Source organism: Nomascus leucogenys, chromosome 9 (genome assembly GCF_006542625.1).
Source record: "Nomascus leucogenys isolate Asia chromosome 9, Asia_NLE_v1, whole genome shotgun sequence".
Taxonomy (NCBI): domain Eukaryota; kingdom Metazoa; phylum Chordata; class Mammalia; order Primates; family Hylobatidae; genus Nomascus; species Nomascus leucogenys.
In genome coordinates, this window is record NC_044389.1 from 61,871,535 (window position 1) to 61,888,160 (window position 16,626).

Below are 16,626 nucleotides of genomic sequence, written 5' to 3' on the forward strand. Positions count from 1 at the left end.
TTAATTTCTTCTAATCAACTCTTTACTTTCCAATTCATTTTTGCATTATTATCATTAATACCATTCTTATTTTTGCTAATCTTATAATCTAATTGTTTCTCCATTTTCTCTTTTAAAAAACTTTTCTGTTTTTTTCTATGGTTTCATTAATAGTTTTTGTTAAGCTTGGCACATGCTAAGTGCTTAAAATACTAATAGTAATTATATTAGTTAATAATTATTGAAAACCTCATAGGCATTGTGCTAGATGATTTATAACCCCCATTGCTAATCATCACAGCAATCCTGAAAAGCACATTATATTCCATTGTACTCACTAGGATCCTGTAGATTAAGAAATTGGTATCCTTAATTTTTTTTCCTTAGACTGATTTTGTATTTTTTCTTAAATAAATGTTTAAAAATTTGAAACTCTGTATCACTCATGGAAATACAAAGCAAAAACAACTTGCCAAAAGAGAAAACAACTGTAAAATTAAATACATAAATATTTTTAAGAATCTGTGTACTGCCAACAATCACCTACTCTATGACATAACTTCGCCCTTATGCCATTCTCTTACCTTCAGTTTGTACTGTTTTTTTCCCCATCTTTCATTTCTCCTCCCTGCTGTGCCTCTTTTCTTCTCTTAATTATCCCTATTCTCCTACTCCTACATCCCATCTGCTTGTCTCTCTGAGGCCTTCAAGTCTATCTTCCTCAAATGTAACATCTGATCACCCTGAGTCACTAGACTGTCTTCAGTCAAGAAACCCAAGCAGGTATGCCCTACCTGTGAAGTCTCTTCAGTGCAGATATTAGCATTGAAAAGGCTTAATTCACATCATTCTTGCTCTACCTCTGGGCAGTTGGAAGAGAGTGGTTATGTCCAATTTCCACATAATGTTCAGATATAGAGACTCCTACTACCTGTTGTATTTGGCTCATTGGCCTGAGAGTTAGGGCATCAGACCAATTGCCTTCTCTCCCATATCTTTAAACTTTGGCAGGTTCTCTCCTCAGCCCTGCTTTCTACTAAATGTAGCCTTTTTCTTCAGGTGATCTCAGGCAGTGCCATGACTTTAAACAATTTTTAAGATGTACTGCTCTCAAACTTCTATTTCTGGCCTTGCCTCTCTCTTTGTCTCTCTTTCTCTCTCTCTCTCTATCTCTCTCTCTCCTCTTACACCATTTTTCTTATGCAGCAGAATGATTTTTCTAGAGTGGAAATAAGATCACATTACTTACTGCTTAAAGACATCCAATGACTTCTTTTGTTACCAGAAAAAAATTCAAGCTCATTAATAAAAATCCAAGCTCATAGAGCTGTGAGTCTTACGTATTTTAGCCTTGTCCATGAAGCTGCAGCTATACTGACTTTCTTGCTGTAAATGGAACATGCACAATTCACCTCCCCTTTCGGAACTTTGCACTTGCTGTACCTTTTTCTTGGAAAATTCTTTTTCCTGGTCTCCTTGTGGTTGGTTTCTTCCTATCCCACTGATCTCAACACAGATGTCACTTCTTCTCTCTATAGAAGTTCACCCAGTCCTCCTTATAACTATTTTGTCTTCATAGCATTTATCAATCTCAAAAGTTTTTCTTAATTAATGTAAGTACTCATTGTTGGCGTCTACTTAGAATGTAACCTCCTTGAGGACAGAGTCTGCTTGTCTTGCTCCCTGTAGTAGTCTGGAGCTTGGAACAGTACCTAGCAATAGTAGGGCCTCAATACATATTATTTGACAAGCTGATTCTTTCAAAAATTCTTTAGTTTTTTTGTCATAAAAACATGTGAAATGTTTGATATAATACCTTATTTCAATGGCTTATAATTCCAAGATGATTTCAGTTGACAAGCTGGGAGAGAGGCACAGTGAGAAACAGCCTGTTCCACCCAGTAGGTAGCCAGACAACTGAATAGGGAAAGCTGTCACAAAAGGATAAAAGGATAGGTGATGAACTGGGTTGGGAGTTGGTAATAGAGAAAGGTGTTGGGTGAATTGAATTCTCTTTTTGCCCTCTCTATTTTTGCATCTATTGAATAATTTTTCTAAAGATTATTCTGGAGGCTAGAATCTATTTAGTTGATTTCTGTAGTATTTTTAAATTGCACTTTGTTTATATATTATCCTTGACTACTGGTTCCAGTTTTTAGCTTTCGTTTACTAAAATCTTTCAATTAGTGATATTCATCTCTTTTTTTTGTCTTTCTCCTATATTCACTTTTATTTGCCAATTATTTGAAGCTTTCAGTGAAAAAACACACTTAGCATAGTAAAAAGAACCAATTTTGAAATTCAAGCCTTGAGGTTTACTGTTGTTTTTACCTCAGGTCAAACTGAGCCTCAGTTTCTCTGTGAAATATGGAAACCTTGTGAGATTATTACTTCCACTATAGTTGAGTGGTATTGAGTGGCCATGGGATATTTGGAATATGGCTGAGGGAAGTTAAGTTGGAGACACATTTTGTTTGGGTTTAGTGGGACATAGGTATGTAGTTTGCAGTCACTTCTAGGGATAGTTAAATTATTGTAGGATGTCTTGGTATAAAAACATCTTCTGATGCTGTGCTGATTTATCCCTCATTATGACACAAAAGAACAAGGCCAGAGGCTGTGTTCTATGAAGCCTGTCATTAGAATATGTGGGTATGGCCGGGCGCGGTGGCTCACGCCTGTAATCCCAGCACTTTGGGAGGCCAAGGCGGGCAGATCACGAGGTCAGGAGATCAAGACCATCCTGTCTAACACGATGAAACCCCGTCTCTACTAAAAATACAAAAAATTAGCCAGGCGTAGTGGCGGGCGCCTGTAGTTCCAGCTACTCGGGAGGCTGAGGCAGGAGAACGGTGTGAACTCGAGAGGCAGAGCTTGCAGTGAGCCGAGATTGTGCCACTGCACTCCAGCCTGGGCGGCAAAGCCAGACTCCGTCTCAAAAAAAAAAAAAAAAGAATATGTGGGTATGAAGGAGAAGCAGATTGTCAGAAGCTAGACTGGATTATTCTAGATTCTGTGATATTTATGGTATTTGTCAGCTTTTTAATTATATAATCTGCTTTTATTTTCTGATTTACATATTTATTCACTTTTATATCTAATTCTTGTTCATATATTAGTATCCTTTTCTTCCCAAATTATATATGCTTTAGGCCCTATAAAAACCTCCATCAACTCCCATTTAATGGTAAACATTTTTAAGGCATCCAGGCTGTCTTTAGCTTTAAACTTGTTTTCATAAAACCCATTTCAGGTGTGGAAGAAATTGAATTTGAAGGAACCCCCAACATACTATAATTCCATGAATTTTGTGCTATTGGTAGAAGAGATTTTAGGTTTTCCCTAAAGTTCTATTATTTTGTAATTGACAAAAAGAAAGTGATTTTGCAGCAGGCCATCTCTGTGTGGTTCCAGGGCAAGAGCAAGAGGTTGCAGAGGTTTCTGCCGTTGGAGTCAACTGAGCAACTTTTATATGCATTTGTCATCTGTGTAACCCTAGTCTCTTACACCTGCTGGGGCTGATGTAAAGCTTCAAGGCAGCATTCGGGATAAGGAGACAAGATCTGGAATTCACAGAGCCGTTCATTGCAACCATCCTCACTACCTACTGAACTTCCAGTTGCCCTTTCCTACTTAATTGTTCTCCAATGCACTTATCACCATGCCTTGTTTGATTAAATGATGTAGTGTTTAGTGTCTATTTCCCTCAACTAAATGTAATTCAGTGATGACGATGATATTTTACCTGTTTTATTCACTACTAATTCTCGGTTCCTAGAAAAATACCTGGCATATACTAGATGTTTAAAAAAATTGTCGAATGAATGAATGCCAACATTAGTAGATGGCGTATCATGTGATGCCATTCCATATCTTTTCAAGATAACACCAGATTTATTTTCTCCACTTGCATAGGTTAAGTCAAGGTCCAGATTAAAAGGTACATACTCCTCATTTTTTTTTCTTTAAACCATCTTTGCAAAAATTTCCTCATTTTTCTTATTGAAGCAAGCTCTATAACATTTTTTATCTCCATCTCTTCACCTTATCTTATCACTTCTGCTATTCATTAATAAGATGGGAGTGTATTTGGATTGGAACATTCAAGGTGAACATTAGTGTGCCTCTTCAGATCTTCCTTTTCTTTAAAGATTATTTTACTTTTTTTATTATAAAAGAATATATTATCATAATTAAAAAGTCAAACACATCAGAATTATATAATAGCTCCACTCCTCTGACTCTACTTCTGCAAAAATGACCACTGCTTGGAAATTGTTTTATAGCCTTCTTATATCTCTTTTTTTTTTCCTCTTTATAAACCGTCAACTATTTTGCTAAACATTCACACTGAACAGAGAGGCTTGCTTTGAAGAAATGCAAAGAGTCAATAAAACACATAGTTCCTTGACCTTGAGAAATTTAAAACTTCAATATGGAGATAAGAAAAATATATGAATAAGACAATACTTCTGAAGAGGAATACAAGCAATTAGTAATTAATTCCATGAAAATGGGAAGCACAAGTGCTGGAAGACAAAGAACAATTGACCAAATGTGGCCAAATGATATGAATTGAGCAAGAGTACCTACTGGTATCCCATGATAACAACATGGAAATAAGCAATCCTTTATCTTTCTATAATGCTTTTCTTTCCAAAAAGTTATTTCAAAAAGTTTAAAGGATATTCTTTTTACATATATAATATAAAAAAACAGATTATCCCCCCTTAAAGCAATGACTGCCACTGCTTTAAACTGCATTTTGCATTTTGGTGATTCTGATGGCTATATTGATAAGAGTCTGTGTGGAAAGGTAAACAAAAGTCTGTTCATATCAATGTAACCAAGAAAGGAAAAAGATATCCTTTTGGGTGGCAGGAATAAGGATTTACATGCATATAGATTATAATTTAAAATTGACTTCTGAATTTGTCAAGCCTTTTGACCTGTATTCAGAGCACTCTGAGAGGGCTCATGCCAGCAAGTTACAATACTGTATTTATCAGCAGCCACCTACAGAGCTTTAGTGTCCAGCTGCTACTTTTTTTTTCTTCTGATCCATTGGTACTTTTTATCTAAAATGCCTGTAGACCAAACAGCATTGACTAAGAAAAGAGAGCAAAAGTGTTTTCCTGCAATCATTATTTTATTGGGACAAAAGAGCAAAGTTTTCTGAATCAACCTTAAGAAGTACAGATATTGAACATGTTAACAATACTAGTGTTCTTCCTAAAAACCACATTACACCTCACCTCACTGGCTCTATTGAGTGGAATGTCATGTCAAATGAAAGGAAATAAAGAGGCCCAAACTGCTTATTCGAACAAGGTACCATCAATAATGCCCACATGGGCGATTGTTCCCTGATTTAAGAGCTTGTCTACTTCGTGCATCCACTTAAAGGCCTTTGGATGGAAGAAAACACACCCACCCAAACAGAATGTTAAATTAAGAAAGATTCATTCCCATTCTACTGCCCCATTCCTTATGCAGCCAATTTCCTTTGCCTATCTCTCTCTCGTAGCATTCATTCTGTTGACCATTTGTAGTATTGAATTAACGATGTGCAATTTGTGCTTCTAAACTTAGATCCTGTGCATATGTATTTACATATAATAGGACCTTTGTTCTAATTTTTAAATAAAAATATTTGCTTTTGGAAGGCATCTTAGGAAGATCAATCAGGGAAGAATACAGCTGGCTTTTGAAAGCTGAGTTTCTATTTAAAGTTTCTTGCTATTATCTTGACAATTTTATTATTATCAAAGCATTTGAATATTAGGTATGACGATGAGCACTCATTGCAGGGAAGAGAGGAGCTGGAACGTAAGTGGGAGGGGGCCACTAACAATTGTGTCCCCCGTTGTAGCCATAATAATTTAATATTCTTATACTGGGAGGCTCCATTTTTCTTGCCCTATATGGAGCTACTCACTGGATGTGTTGTTTCCTTTTGGCCAAACTATCAGGGTCTCCCTTGAACAGCCTATAAAGACTTCAGATAAAGAATCATGCTGATAATTGCCTAAGGGCAGGATTTTTGTTTTGCCTAGGAGTCAGTAATTTCACTGTTACACTGAGGCAGGCTTCTGGGTTTTGAAATAGAATTTCTTTCAAGGTTATATTAAAGTTGTTGGTAGATCAATAGTTTTTCATCTTAGTGACTACTTGTCTCCTCTCAAAAACTAGGGATTACACAGTCACTAAGCGATACAGACTCTAGATGTATTGGAGTTGCCACATGTCAATGGCCCTATTCTGTTTGTTCTGTACTTTGCGGCTCAATATATATATATATGTGTAGTGTTTGTTTAAGCAGTGGATTTAACTCTCTCATCTAGATTTTTGCTCAATATCAGATAGGATTTAAAGCTGTTATGTTAAACATGTTAAACAGAAGAGGCAGATTATTTTTTCATGTAATTCCTACTCTTGTATTTTTCCTGGTATCGATGTAGAGGATAACCTCCCTGAAGTCTTTAAGGCATTATCATTTTAAAAAAGATTCACGAGCCCAGCTGACCTTGGCATAGTATGGTATAGAATATACTATAAATAGGATTTGTCTCAGTCTTTATCCCTGAGTACATGAACGATTTTGTTATATTTTTTACCATAACATTGTACTGCAACAAACATGGGGAAAATAGGTGTTACAGTGAGCTCCAGGATATTTCTGAAAAATAAAAGGAAAAATAAAGATTAATACAGTTTCTTCTTTGCAAAATTATTTTAGACTGAGAAATGGGGGTTTATCCAAGGTTATGAATGTTAGAGAGAAGTGTTAAATTAGGGGAACCTAATCACTATGTAGTTTTTGATTATCATTCGTTGTCTCCAAGACACACTTAAAAAAGAAAAAGAAATATTAGTAGAGCTATTAAGCATTTGGTTCTTTGTTTTTATTGATTTCAATCCAAACAGTGGGAAACTCTCAAAGAAAATGCCTCGCTTAAAATACCACATTGCCATGGGAAAGTGGATATTTCAGTTATTTATTTTTTTCAACTGCTGAATTTATTTTAGGATTTCAAAATCTTTACCTGTTGATAAAGAGATGTTTTTCTTTTGACCATAACTTAGAGTTTAAGTAATGTGAGCTCATTAAGAAATGCCCAGTTATGGTTAGAAATGTCTCTTTGAGATTCCCATGACCACATGGGTCTTGTCTCTTGTTTTGGAGCCCAGTGACCTCAGGCGTGAAGGTCAGAGGTCATCATGGTGTTCTGTGTACTTCTATTGTCTGCGTCTTTACTCAGGATGGTGAAAAGAGTTATCATTGCTGGGGCCAGCCTTCATCTCCAAGGTAGGTTGATAGAACATCTGAACATGAATGATTATTATTGTTATATTTATGCTGAGTCCCCATGGAGAACAAAGGCTCTTTAAGAAATAGGCCTGACCATTAATATGACCATTATCATGATAACGAAGAGGATAGTTTAGGTTAAGGAGCAGACCATCAAGGTTAACACCTTTGTATGCATACGTGTGTGTATTAAGCGCTGGACAAAAAAACAACAAATGAAGGAGAGCATGAGAGCAATTCGTTTTCAATAAGAGCCATAAATGCTGAGGTGGACATTTGTCTATATGTCTGCATTTCTTTATAAATACCCAAAGACATCTAATTACCAAATTTTAAAAATGAATGTGAAATAGACACATAGACTCTTTCATGTGGTATTTGCATTTTTAACTTAACGGCACAATGTTCCAAACTTGGGACTAAGGCGAGCAAGAGAGAAGCAAAACAAAACATACAGAAGGACATTAATAATTGAATTAATTTGGGCTCAAGATGATTTAAAAGTTCTTGTATAGGATTTTATTAGGGAAAGTATAAGATAAAATATTCATAAATTGCATTCACTAAGTCCTTTGTGATATTTTAAAATTCTGATTGAATGATTGGTGCCAAATATGTGTAGCAGGGCTGCTGTTCTCTCCTGAGGAGCTCACACTTTCTTTAAGGGCTCACTTGGCAATTGTCGTCCTACTTTACAGTGCTAACTTGGCACAGATATTGCAGCTAAAGGAGGCGGAATGGCATAGTAGTCAGGAGTGTGGACTCTGGAACTGATTGCACTGGGCTCAATCCCAGCTCCATGACTTACTAGTTGGATGAACGAGAGCAAGTTATAGCTCCCTGTGCCTCAGTTTCCTTACTTGTAAAATAAGGTTGTTATGAAGATTGAATAAGTTAACATATATAGAGCATTGCAGTCCTTGGAACACAGTAAGTTATTTTAGCTCTCTATATCTCAGTTTCTTTGCCTGTAAAATAGGGACAGTAATTGTATCTCCTCTACAGGATTATTGTTAGAATTTAATTAATTAATTTTGTATTTGTAAAGTGCTTAGAACAGTGCTTGGCATTGTGCAAGTGTTAGCAATTATTATTGTACGGAATATCAAATTTTATGAACTTCAATTCTTTTTTTTTTTTTTAGAAACATGCATAGCTAACTTCATGAGGGTGGTTGTTTCCTTCACATACAGTTCATTTACAAAATAATCAAATAAAATGTTAGTCAAAAATTCCTGCACGTTTCCATTTATTTTGAAAGATTTTCTAATCTGATGTTGGAAATCATCAGGGTAGAAGAAATAAACTTCCATCAAAACAACAGTGAACTTCTTTAGGGACTTACTCTCAACCTATTTTTTTAATTCAGAAAAAAAATTTGTATTCCAGAAGTTGTCTATACTTTTTTAAAAGTAAATTTTAAGTACTGTCCCCTTACCTTCAGTAAAGTCTTCCTAAGAACATTTTGTCCATGCTGACAAGTGACTAACACTGATACTCTGTTAAATTCTGAGTACATTCTGATGAACCTGGTGACAAACTGTAAATTGAAGATCATGAAGTTCTTAGAGTTTTGTTTTGGCATAGAAATGCACAACTTGAAGTCTTTATGCTTTGGGCATTTAATTTAATTACGTTCATTCATTTATTCAACAAATAATACTAGGATGCCTGTGTGCCTGGCATTGGGCAAAGTGTTGTGTACCTTAGAAAGAACATGTGTTTTTTTCAACTGGTCTCCATGGCACTGCCTCAGTGTTTTCCATACTGTGGATTGTGACCTATTAGTAGGTCGTAAAATAAATTTAATAGATTATGACCAGAATTTTTAAAAAGTAGAATTGAGAATAGCAGAGTACACTGGATATAGTATTGTTTTATGAAACTTTGAAATATCTCTATTTCAGTATCTATCTCTAGGACACTCATATATAGCTGTAAGGTATATTTGGATCATTATAAAAAAATTGAAAAACCCTGTTCTCAGTATTAATCTGCATCTCTCTGCACTCTCCTCTACCTGCCCTACCTTCTCTCTTGTTTACTCTGCTCCAAACCAGCCTCTTCGCTTTCCCTTCAACTTGCCAAGCACATTTCCCTCTCAGGATCTTTGCACCTGTGATCAGGTCTGCTTTGAAAGCAATTCTTCCATACCACATGGCTCTTGTCCTCTTTTTTTTTTTTTTTTTTTTTTTTTTTGAGATGGAGTCTCGCTCTGTCACCCAGGCTGGAGTGCAGTGGCACGATCTCGGCTCACTGCAAGCTTCACCTCCCGGGTTCATGCCATTCTTCTGCCTCAGCCTCCCGAGTAGCTGGCACTACAGATGCCCGCCACCACACCCGGCTAATTTTTTTTTTATATATTTTTAGTAGAGATGGGGTTTCACTGTGTTAGCCAGGATGGTCTCAGTCTCCTGACCTCATGATCCGCCCGCCTCGGCCTCCCAAAGTACTGGGATTACAGGTGTGAGCCACTGCGCCCGACCCTCATTTTATTTTTTTATTTAAATTTTTGGTCTGTGCTCAAATACCACTGTTTCAGAGATTCCTTGTCTTCACCACTCTATAAAATAGCACACCATGCTCCCCATTCCCACACCTCACATTGCTCTCCCATTTGTTCAGCCTTAATTTGTTTTTACAGAGTAGAGCTTATCACCACCTGACATATATTGTCATTGCTGTTAGTTTCTTGTTCTTATGCCATCCGAATGAACACTCCATGAGTTCAGGGACTTTGTTATTATGTTCACTGGCATACCACTGGCAACTAGAACAGTGCCTGGCATGTAGTAGATGCAAAACATGTATTTTTTAAATAAATCAAAACAATGGATAATGGCATTAAAGTGCCATATTGTTTCTTGCTTTATTGCATATTAATTATGTTGGAAAGACTACTAATTTAAGCTCCTTACACAGCCCCCACAGTTTGTATTGTCCCTAGCTTTCCAGTTTAATAAGTTGTCTTTTTATTTCCTTTCTTGTCTCCCATGCTTATGATTGCTAGGCTTTGACAACTCAGAGATTCCAGTGGTTCTCTGCATACATACAACTGTCATGCGTCTGTGCCTTAGCTCATACCATTCCCTCTGCCTGAGATACCCTTTCCTCTGCTTTTGCTTCTTTACCTGGATAACTGTGCCAGCTCTTCAAGATTTAGTTTGTACCTCATATTTCCCTCAAAGTCTCCATGACCTCCCTGGCTGGGGAACGTGATTCTTCTCTGTGCTTTAATTTTACCCTGTGAATTTTCAATATCTGTTTTTTGCCTCCTTGCTTTTAAGCTACTTGAGAGAAGAAATGAGTCCTTCATCTCTGTATTTCTGCAATCTCCCACAGTACCTGGAATGCAATAGGAACTGAATAAATGTTTGTTGAACTGAAAGAAAACATGTTCGAAATTTCAGATGGTTTATTTCTTAACTGATCTGAATTGTTTCCTTGAAATTGACAACTAACTTTTTGGCAAGTTTTATAAGATCTTTAATCCATTAACAAAGGCAGACATTTTCATGGCTGTTTTGTTTTTCATTTCTCAAAAGAAACCATTCTTAAAAATTTATTTGAGCAAGAGGAGAGGTTAAGTGGTCTGGATGAGGGAAAGATGGAAAGGAATGCAGATGCAAACGACCCCTCTCCTAATCATGTTTTCCCATTGCACATCTCAATTATCTGGGGGTCTGTATTCAATGAGTGAGTTTTTGCTTTTGCTTTTTCTTCTTCTGCCTGCATCCTGAGAACTGATCCCTGGAGATGAGAAAGGAATTTGAGTAAAATGTGAAGTTGTCTTTTTAGATCTTGAGAATACTCTGGTAAAAGATTCAACCAAAATGAAGATTTTGGATTATGTGTGGTTTTCATTTATATTTCATGCTTTGGGTACTTTTTACTAGGGATAATTCAGAGTTGGCTGAACACATCAGCTATCCAACTAAATATACCCTCTGAGGGAAATTTATTCTTTGCACTTCTTTGCCTTTTTATTGTGATGAAAAGAAAAAAAAAAACAACCAGAGATTCAACGGGCTGTAACTTTAATAGGTCATTCCAGCCAGTGCTTACCTTCACAAAATTCTGATAATACACGGAAGACAATACAGTGATCAAAAGCAGTGATGAGATTTTTTAGCAGCATTAACCGTCATGACCTAGCAAAATGAAAGAAAATGGTTTAACAGAACTGTCAGCTTCAATATAGCTAATAAAGGCATGGATAAATGTTTATTACATACCAGAGACAGATCATTTCTGTACAGAAATTGAGGATGACCTTTACTGATAACTCTTATCTGCCTGATATCCTGAGACAGAGGAAAAGAGAGGGGGAAGAGAGAAGCATATTTACTGATATTTATGAAAGGAGAAATTATCATTTGCAAATAAAACATCTTAACAGTGATTATCTCAAGTCACCCTCTTGCCCTCACTTCCACCCCCACAGACATACCTCATGAAGGTGTAGTAGAGATTCCTCTTAGGGGACCAAATGTGCCTGAAAGTGGCTTTGGTAAATTCAGGGAAATTCTAACTAAACTCACTGTCTTAAAAAGTAAAGAATGGGAGCACATAGATATGAATAATTGTATTGTTAACTTTGACTTTTATTCTATGATATTACAAAGATATTGCAATTATATAACACTCTTTCAATAAAATGGTCTCAATTATAACTATGGGTTTCAAAGGAATTAATAATAATAAACTCACGTCCCTTCTGCCATGATAGACAAATTAGCTGATATCCATAACATGTTTAGAACTTTCAAAATATTTGTTATTTAAATGCCACTAATTTTTGGTAGGATTAGTTTTGTTCTTGCTGTGAAATTGTTAGTGGTGGTGATGGCAGAAGGGTTTTATTTTGCTTTATATTTTTTCTTTTTCATTCCAAGAGGAGATTTTTTGATAACTTAGTTGAAACTATTTATAATTTAAGTTGAATTGTTATCAAAACTGTAAGTGAACATTTGATGCAATAATTTGGGTAATTTAGGAAAGAAAAAGTAAAAGATTTGTCTGAAATATTTAAACCCTAAGCTTGTTTTTTGTTTAGAGACACATGTCAAATCTTATTATATTGTTCTTGGAATAGTTCTATGCATCTGGTGGCTGCCCAGTACATTTTAATTAATGACAGTATTTATGACAGAAACGGAAATCTTAGACATTTGGGGATTTTCCTACGTATTCTCGTTTTCGGATATGTTTATATATAGGACTAGTTTCACTCTAAACTTAAATTTTCCTCCAGAAGGCATAAAACCTAACATGCAGAGTAAAGAACAGACATGTGGTGAATGAAACTCATTTGACATTGAAATGGACCATTCCTGTTTTTAAATTATATTTGATTTAATAATAGAGGTGGCACTAAATACCCCCATATCATCTTAGCTCTATGGCTAAAGAAAATGTATTTTCTTTTACTTTTTCTTTGTATGTTTTAAACAAGCTGCCAACAACTATTTTATACACCTAGTATATAGAGGCTCTGCTAAAGGGTTAGTTGAATTGAGGAGCCATCATAGGCATTTTATGCTTAGAAAAAGAAACTGTCTCTTCTCTCACTCTTTCAGCTGCAGCTGTCATGAGTTCCCTTGGCCCGTGTGGGCTGCTCTGAGTCACTGACTCTGCCACTATTAAGATAAGATGAGTTTTCCAGAATGTCAAGGGGACTTGTTCGGCATTTAATATTGAATATAGATTCCATTGAGGCTGAAAAAGAAAAAAACAAACAAAATCTTGCAGATGAGGGAAAACAACAGTTTGTGCCTTGTCATAACCATGTAATTTTATGCCTCTGACCCAGTTTCCACACCAACTTTTCCTGTAAGTACTATTTTTCTCTTGACATGCAGGAATTGTTGGGGACACACACGTACACACACACACACACACACACACACACACACAGAGAGAGAGAGAGAGAGAGAAAGAGGGAGAGCAAGTACAAGCATCAAACACTAAAATCTATCTATAGCCTCTCTTTGATCCTGATAGTTGAGTTAGTGTAGAAATTATAAGTTTGCAAATACCTGGTAGAAGAAAGGAACTAGAAAGAAGTCTTTTAACTATTTTTGTCTATAACCTTAAACTATCATTTTTTAGCTCTACAAAGAAAAATAAAGATAAAGCTGTAATTTGATGAAGTATTTTGATGAAGAATAATTAAATATTTACTGTGAAAGTTTCTCAATAGAATACCCTCTTTTTTAGATTCATAATTTTCTGTGTTATTCCGATTTGGTGTCCAAATTATGTGACAAAAATTAGGTTGACTGCTTTTTGTGCTTATATAAAATTAAAAGCCTTGAAAATCTATTTAGATTTTATTTAATTTGTAAAATATTTTTTCCAATGCATGCTTATGAATGCTTTGTCAGGGTGGATTAGTTAACCAAACCAGTATATATGCCTGACAAAGGATCACAGATTATGGGGCCATGTTTGTGATAAATGTTAATCAAAAACTGTATTTACTGTATGTCCTGGATATACTTTTTTTCCTTTACCAGAACCTTATATAGCCCTTATTATAGGCTGTTTTAAGCACATCCTGCCTGTACTAACTCATTTAATCCTAACTACATGCTTATTTTATACATGAGAAAACAGGCACAGAGGACTTATGTAACTTGCTCAAGGTTGTATAGCTAGTAGAGGTGGAGCCAGAACTTTACCCAGGAAGTCTGAGAAACTCGTTCTTCATCACTGTGCATCACTGCCTCTCAAGTACCAAGGGATTAGAATTGGGGTAATTATATGGTACAGTCCATGTGACTTTCAGAGGTGTGATCTGAGTACCAACTTTGTAAATAGAATTAAGTGATTGAAAAATATTAATTGTAGGCCGAGCGCGGTGGCTCACGCTTGTAATCCCAGCACTTTGGGAGGCCGAGGCCAGCGGATCACGAGGTCAGGAGATCGAGACCATGGTGCAACCCCGTCTCTACCAAAAATACGAAAAAATTAGCTGGCAGTGGTGGTGGGCGCCTGTAGTCCCAGCTACTCGGAGAGGCTGAGGCAGGAGAATGGCGTGAACCAGGGGGGCGGAGCTTGCGGTGAGCCGAGATCGCGCCACTGCACTCCAGCCTGGGCGATAGACCGAGACTCCATCTCAAAAAAAAAAAAAGAAAAATATTAATTGCTCTTATTCTTCTAGTGCTTGAAGGAGAAAAGGACGGTAAGCATAAATAATACATATTTACACTTATCTGTGCTTCTAGGGTAGGAGTGCAGGTAAAAAAAAAAAACGTCCCTTTGCCACCTCCTTTTCTTCCAGTGTTTCTTGTATGGAAATACTTCACATTTCCTCTCCACATTTCCTGTATGGTTCCAGGACCCCCATGGATACCAAGTTCAAGGGTGCTCAAGTCCCTTATATAAAATGGCATAGTATTTGCATATAACCTACACACATTCTCTCACATATTTTAAATAATCTCTAGATTACTTATAATACCTAATACCATGTAAATTCTATGTAAATAGTTGTTATACTATGTTTCAAAATTTGTATTTTTTATTGTTATATTGTTACTTTTAATTATTTTCCCCAGATTATTTTTGATCTGTGGTTGGTTGAATCTGTGGATGTGAAACTCATGGGTACAAAGGTCTGGCTGTACTTGCCTTTCTGCCAGTCTATATCTTCTTCTCAAGGAACTAGGAAAGCAAGAACAAACCAAATCCAAGATTAGTTGAGGAAAGAAATAATAAATATCAGAGCAGAAATAAATGAAATGGAGACTGAAAAAATACAGAAGATCAACGAAATGAAAAGTTGGCTTTTTGAAAAGATAAAATCATCAACAAACTTTCAGCTAGACTAAGAAAAAAGGGAGAAGACCCAAATAAAATCAGAAACGAAAAAGGAGATATAAGAACTGAGACCACAGAAATACAAAGAATCATTAGAGATTATTATGATCAATTTGTACACCAACAAGCTGGGAAACTCAGAAGAAATGGATTAATTCCTGGATGCACACAACCTACCAGATTGAACCATGAAGAAATACAAAACCTCAACAAAAAATGAGAAATGATATTAAAGCCATAATAAAAAGTGTCCTGTCAAAGAAGTCTAGGACCTGATGACTTCACTTCTGAATTCTACTGAACATTTAAAGAAGAACTAATATCAACTACACTAAAACTCTTCAAGAAAAATTGAAGAGGAGGGGATACTTCCAAACTCATTGAACAAGGCCAGCATTATCTTGAAACTAAACCAGACAAGGACATGACAAAAAAGAAAATTACAGGTCAAAGTCACTGGTGAACATAGATGCAAAAATCCTCAATAAGAAACCAGCCAACTGAATCCAACAACATGTAAAAGAGATCATTCACCATGATCAAATAAAATTCATCCCAGAGATGCAAGGCTGGTTTAACATACAGAAATCAATAACATAATACATCACACTCAGAGAACCAAAAAGAAAAACCATATGATCATTTCAATAGATACTGAAAAAAGCATTCAATAAAGTTCAACATTCTTTTATAATAAAAACACTCAAAACACTGGGTATAGAAGGAACATACCTCAAAATAATAAAAACTACGTATGACAAACTCACAGCAAACATTGTACTGATTGGGGAAAAATTGAAATCCTTTCCTCTAATACCTGGGACAAGACAATGATGCCCATTTTTACGACTTTTACTCAATATAATAATGAAAGTCTTGGCCAGAATGATTTGGCAAAAGAAAGAAAGAAATGGCATCCAAATTGGAAAGGCAGAAGTCAAATCAGTTTTGTTCACAGATGACATGGTCTTGTACTTAGAAAAACCAAAAGACTCTACCAAAAACTATTAGGACTGATAAATTCAGTAAAGTTGCAGGATGCAAAGCCAATGTGGAAAAATAAGTAGCATTTATATATGCCAACAGTGAACAATATGAAAAAGAAATCAAGAAAGCAATCCCATTTACAATAGCTACAAATAATATAAAATATCTAAGAATTAATTTAATCAAATTAAATGAAAGATCTATACAAGTATATCTATATAAAACACTGATGAAAGAAATTGAAGGGGACACACAAGAAAGAAGAAAGCTATTCCATGTTCATGGATTAGAATTAATATTCTTAAAATAGCAACTCTACACAAAGAAATTTATAGATTCAATGCAATTCCTATCAAAATACCAATGACATTCTTCACAGAAATAGAAAAAAAAGTCCTAAAATTCTTATGAAACCACAAAATGACCCAGAATAGTCAAAACATCCTACACATAAAGCACAAAAGTGGAGGAATCACATTATCTGACTTCAAATTATACTACAGAACCAGCATGACACTGGTCTA